The sequence below is a fragment of the Tamandua tetradactyla genome, chromosome 5 (assembly GCF_023851605.1).
Source record: "Tamandua tetradactyla isolate mTamTet1 chromosome 5, mTamTet1.pri, whole genome shotgun sequence".
Lineage (NCBI taxonomy): Eukaryota > Metazoa > Chordata > Mammalia > Pilosa > Myrmecophagidae > Tamandua > Tamandua tetradactyla.
In genome coordinates this window covers 193,539,966-193,546,153 of record NC_135331.1, presented here as the reverse complement: position 1 = coordinate 193,546,153, position 6,188 = coordinate 193,539,966, and the positions used below count along the sequence as shown (strand labels likewise).

Genomic DNA, 6,188 nt, shown 5'->3' with positions numbered 1-6,188 from the left:
ATGGGTAGCAGCAAAGGAGAAGTGGAAGGAGTGCTATAACTGAGAAATCAGGATTTAAGGGATGATTTTGATTACTGAGTCATGATAATTTCCTTTTTGCTTTCTGGTGTATTGGAGTGAACAGAGGGAAATGCCTGAAGTCTCTAAATTGTAATCCAGCCACCTTCATCTCTGAAGACTCTACAGCCTTTCTCCTGCCCCGCGACTGTGAAAACCCTGTGACTAACCTTCACTAGCACCCAGTTATCCAGGTAGAGTCTTGTAATTATCTCATCTAATATCTGCCTTTTTGAAGAATAATTTTAACTGTAATATCTTTAGTTTTAACTGTAATGGTAGTATTTTCATTATAAATGATTTTGAGACCAGATTATGTTGCAGAAATAAACCTCCTTTTTTTAGATTCATAACTAAAATCTTCCCAATTTTCATTACAGCCCAAAGCTTCCCTTAGGAATTTCCATAATCAGTAACTGCCAGTTTGAAAGGATGTATGTACCCTAGAAATGCTATGTTTTAATCCTAATCCCATTTTGTAAATACGGCAGCCGTTTCTTCTAATCCCTATTCAGTACTGTTATGTTTGAAACTGTGATTGAGTCATCTCCATGGAGATGTGACTCAGTCAGTGTGGGTATTAAACTTGATTAGAGAGAGACATTTCTCTACCCGTTCTATCTGGGTGATTAGTTTATTGGAATACTATAAAAGGAAACATTTTGGAGAAAAGAGGATATTCAGAGAAAGCAGAGAGTCCACCAGGCAGCAACCTTGGGAGATGAAGAAGGAAAACGCCTCGTGGGGAGCTTCACGAACCAGGAAGCCTTCACCACATGCCTTCCAGCTGAGAGAGAAACTCTGACCGTGTTCGCCATGTGCCTTCTCACTTGAGAGGGAAACCCTGAACTTCATCAGCCTTCTTGAACCAAGGTTTCTTTCCCTAGATGCCTTTGATTGGACATTTCTATAGACTTGTTTTGACTGGGACATTTTCTTGGCCTTAGAACTGTAAACTAGTAATTTATTAAGTTCCCCTTTTTAAAAGCCATTCCGTTTCTGGTATATTGCATTCTGGCAGCTGGCAAACTAGAACAGTAACCCATTAGGAACATTTGACCAATACAAATGCAGGAACATACTATCAAATTTAAACCGACACTTTACACTAATTATATTTTAGTAACACACCAATTAATAACTAGACCAAGCACACCAGCTAATGGGCAGGCATTTAAAACGCTTCACCCACCAATTAAACAGATATTAAGGGGTTCGGCATTTTGCACAATGGCATGGCTGGCAGAGCTCTACCTGACACCAAGACACTTGTATTAGCTTTAGCAGAAGAAAAATGGAGGAACCCTAGAACAGTAAGGATGAATTCAGGAAGACCCGAAACCATGGAAATCTTGCCTGCTGTCTACACTATTTTCCAGGGAGAGGCTGCTATGGTGACAGACTATGGAGCATTTGTCAAAATCCCAGGTTGTCGGAAGCAAGGTTTGGTCCATTGAACTCACGTGTCATTCAGTCGGGTAGATAAGCCCTCCGAGCTAGCAGATGCTGGAGACAAGGTGTGGGTGAAACTTATTGGCCGAGAGATGAAAAATGACAGGATAAAAGTATCCCTGTCACAGACGAGTGGCTAAACAAACTGTGGTATATACATACGATGGAATATTATGCAGCTTTAAGACAGAATAAACTTATGAAGCATGTAATAACATGGATGGACCTAGAGAACATTATGCTGAGTGAGTCTAGCCAAAAACTAAAGGACAAATACTGTATGGTCCCACTGATGTGAACCGACATTCGAGAATAAACTTGGAATATGTCATTGGTAACAGAGTCCAGCAGGAGTTAGAAACAGGGTAAGATAATGGGTAATTGGAGCTGAAGGGATACAGACTGTGCAACAGGACTAGATACAAAAACTCAAAAATGGACAGCACAATAATACCTAATTGTAAAGTAATCATGTTAAAACACTGAATGAAGCTGCATCTGAGGTATAGTTTTTGTTTGTTTGTCTTTTTTTTCTTTTTCCTTTTTTTTAATTATTTTTATTTTTTTCTCTTTATTAACATTCTATATTTTTTCTGTTGTTTTGCTAGTTCTTTTCCTAAATCGATGCAAATGTACTAAGAAATGATGATCATACATCTATGTGATGATGTTAAGAATTACTGATTGCATATGTAGAATGGAATGATTTCTAAATGTTGTGTTAATTTCTTTTTTTTCTTTAATTAAAAAAAAAAAAAAAGGTATCCCTGTCAATGAAAGTTGTCTACCAAGGCACTGGGAAAGGCCTCGATCCCAAAAATGTTATTACCGATCAAGAAGAGCGGCAGAGGTGGTCCTTCCAGGGTCACACGGGGCAGAAGACTGGGGTTGTCCTGAACACTACCTGCAAGAAGTGTGGCTGTAAAGGCCATTTTGCAAAGGATTGTTTCGTGCAACCAGGTGGAACTAAATACTCTCTGGTACCTGATGAGGAAGAGGAGAAGGAAGAGGCAAAGTCAGCAGAGTTTGTTTGAGAAGCCTGACCCCATGAGGAATTCTTCTAGAAAAAGAAGGAAAAGAAGAAAAAGAAACAGAGACAGGAAGTCATCTGACTGATAGCTCAGAGTCTGAAAGTGATACAGGCAAGAAGACAAGACACTCATCAAAAGACAGCACGGGGGCAAAGAAGAAAAAAAAAGAAGCACAAGAAGAAACATAAGGAGTGAGAGTGGGGAGTGGAGGGTTGAGAAAATAAAGTACCGGGAACCTTGTCCCTTGGAAAAAAAAAAAAAAACACATGAAACTCCTACTATGTCTAGGCAAAACACTGGCCTGCCTTAATTGTTGGATTACTAATTTTCTAGGACTATACTCAACAAATTTAGGTCAGGGCTTCAAACCCCGTACAGTGTGGTGCCCAGAGAGCAGATATAGAGGTGAGAGGGAAGGGGATCATTCTGGAAGCGTGACCCTGGGTCTAGGGGACTTGAACTGCCGTTTACTCCTGAACCACTGTACCCTGATGACTCACTTACCCGGTCAGATGCCCAGACATGGAGCTGGGAACCGTTTCTCTCTTTGAAGCTTTTTAAGGGACCAAAATCCCATGGAGTGCGGCAGACTGGAGAGCCCAGGGAGCGGGGCCTCCAGCTACCCCTGTCCAGCGGCGTACGAGGCTTGGCCCCACCTGGTCCTTCTGGAGGCCACCAAATTGTGGCCGGACAATAGCCAGGGAGCCTTTGGCTGGAAGCACTCAGTAACCAAAGAGAGAAAGAGTTTGTTACTAGGCGTGCAATAGAAGAGCAGATGGCCCCTGGGCCCGAAATGTGTCTCTGAATTTAGGGGGGTTGAGGGTTTTAAGGATTTTAGCAACGGGAGAGGAGGGCCTTACAATTTGAAATAACCAGCTCTAAGAAGAAAAGGTGACAGTGTTCCATTATCATTTCAATAGGAGGATGTAAGGGGAAAGGAGGGGAGTCAGGTTATGTTTCAATAGCAGAGTCTAGTTGGTGTGATTTACACATGCAAGGGGCTGAAGTGGTTAATGGATGACCTCAAATTCTTCATAAGCTTTAGGGCCTTTGCCCGGAAAAAGACCAGATAAAGGGAGTAATGGATCTTACAGTCACAAAGGCATAAGATAAGGGATTTTAACAATCATTTCAGATACCAGGGCAGCTGAATTATAGTTTAGAAACTTCAGATATTTCCCTCTGTCTACTCCAGTATACCAGAAAGCAAAAAGGAATATCTATATAATGATTCAGTAATCAAAATCATCTCTTAAATCCTAATTTCTTAGTTGTACTTTTAACCGCATTCAGATATATATATATATTTCTGTGCTGTTAATTGTGTCCACAATGCTGTGCTACCATCGCCACCATCCAGTACCAAAACATTTCCATCGTTCCAAATAGGAGCTCTGAGTATTTTTTAAAAGAAAAAAAACACTCAAAACATCCCATCCCCCGCGTCCTCCTCTTGTTTATTTGTTTTTTGCCTTAGTTTTTTCTTCCTCATCTGTCCTTACACTGGATGAAGGGAGTGTCAGTCACAAGGTTTTCACAATCACACAGACAGACCTTAGAAGCTCTAGAGTTATGCAGTCATCTTCAAGAACCCAGGCTACTGCATTACAGTTCAATTTCAAAAACCGAAAAGGCCTGTTTATATACTGCACAGGAATAACCTCCAGAAAGACCTCTCCACTCCATCTGAGATCTCCCAGCCACTGAAAGTTTATTTTATTTCATGTCTCTTCCCCCTTTTGTCAAGAAGGCATCCTCACTCCCATGTTATTCAGATACTCTTGTCTGCATCTCTTATAAAGATCCTATGAGGGCAGTGGGCACACATTGTTTAAAATACTGCACAGAGCTTTCCTAACAGCATAACAATTCACGAATTGAGCAACACCAAGCAAAAGATGTTCCAAAGCCTTTAGGGGCATTGAGAATTTATAGTCCCCAAATAAAGTGTAACAGGAATTAAAATGTAATCTTAAAACTGCAATTAAGCTGGAAATTATAATAGTAACTTTAAATGTAACCTTAGAACTGCCTTTATATGTAACGTTAAAACTATACGCAGCTGTGAAATGTGAGGCGCTCACAGAGAAGTACTACGTAAGTGTGAAGTCTGCACCCAGACCGAATAAGCTTTTATCTAGTGCCCCCAGACCTCCCAGATTTGAATAAACTTTCAACTATCCCCTTGGAGTCTCCAGGAGGCACGCTGCCTCAGATATCACGGAGAATGTAAATCCTAAAGGAAGTAGCAAATAACAGAGATAAAAAACAACCGAAGTTCTCCAGGGCTTTGTAACCTACAGCCTAAGATGAGTATCTTGCTTAGTCTCTAGGTGGCATAAAAACCCATTGTCACAACTGTATGATGATACTGTGAACCACTGGCTGTATAACTGGAAGATTTTACGATGTGTGAATATAGCTCATTAAAATTGCATTTCAAAAAAAAAAGGCAATTGAAAAATCACAGCAGCGAGGCAGATTTGAGAAGAAAATCTCCCATGTCCTCCCGCCAACGTAAATACACCTTTTCTGGTTCAGTGTGACTTCTTTCACTGGCTGCGCGAGCGGCGACCCCAGATTTGGGAAAAGCCCCCCTAATTTTCGGGTGACCTCTGCTCTAGCAGCTTATACCGGGACAGAAGAAAACTGGTCCGAAACGTCTGGACCAGAGCTTGGGCCTTTTCCTGTTCTCTGCTTGTCTACACTGCGCTCCCTGAGCCTGGATGCGGGTCTGGGCGCCTCCTGGGAGGAGCCTTTTCTAACAGGGCAGGTCAATTTGGAGTTCCTTCAACAGGCTCTTGTTAAATTGCCCTGTACTTTCATGTATTTAAAAATAATAACCCGTGAGAATTATTGTCTTTTCTCCTCCTTAAGCTTTCACATTTCATTTCGTATTTCACCCACCTACAGTTCATCTAAATTTGGAAGGAGCTGCAGCAATTTTGCAACCATTGAAACCAATTCTGAAGTCAGGGTGTGGACTCCCAAACAGCTTGTCCATGATGAATGTCTCCTGAGAATTCTGTTGTCAAATAAGCCAGCTCTTTTCTCCTGCCAGGTCTCACATTCTAACCGTTAGGGTAAGATCTATGAAGTCAGTCACGCAGCTCATGAGGCAGAGAAGCATATGGTTGTGTTACGAATCTTCAAAAACTGGCATTAGGTGTTCAGTCTGAAGGTCCCGGCTCCATTCCTTTCCAGAGAGGTAAGGAAACCTTGGAACGTGGTGTTCCTGCCGCAGAATTAAAGTCACTTAACTAAGGGCAGAAACTCGGGTTTCTTTTGCTGGTTTTCCCTGCCATACCCGGGAAGCTGCATCCTTGGCATTTTAACAAGCATTCGTTAAATATATGCTTGATGCATGATAATTAGAAATGTCTTCAGCGAATAAGGAGTGGTGAAATAACATAGGTCCACACTGTGGAATAATTTCGAATATTTCCTTTAAAAAAAAAATGAGTGTTCACAGGGAAAGATGCCAAGAGACACAGTGAGAAAACACTGGAGGACGGTGCGTATAGCACGGCCCCACTTCTGTAAGAAGTGAAACATTTAGTGACACATATGTGAAAGGAAGAGAAAGGGACCGTAAAGCAACCCCGCACACTGGACTCTGGCGGTTCTGGGCACGTGTGTGGGGTCAGC

General features: G+C 41.7%; 1 pseudogene; it reads left to right on the top strand.

The window, feature by feature from the left end:
* The first annotated feature begins 1,359 nt into the window (after window positions 1-1,359).
* On the top strand, window positions 1,360-2,735 carry LOC143682956 (zinc finger CCHC domain-containing protein 17-like; annotated as a pseudogene).
* The last annotated feature ends 3,453 nt before the right edge of the window (window positions 2,736-6,188 follow it).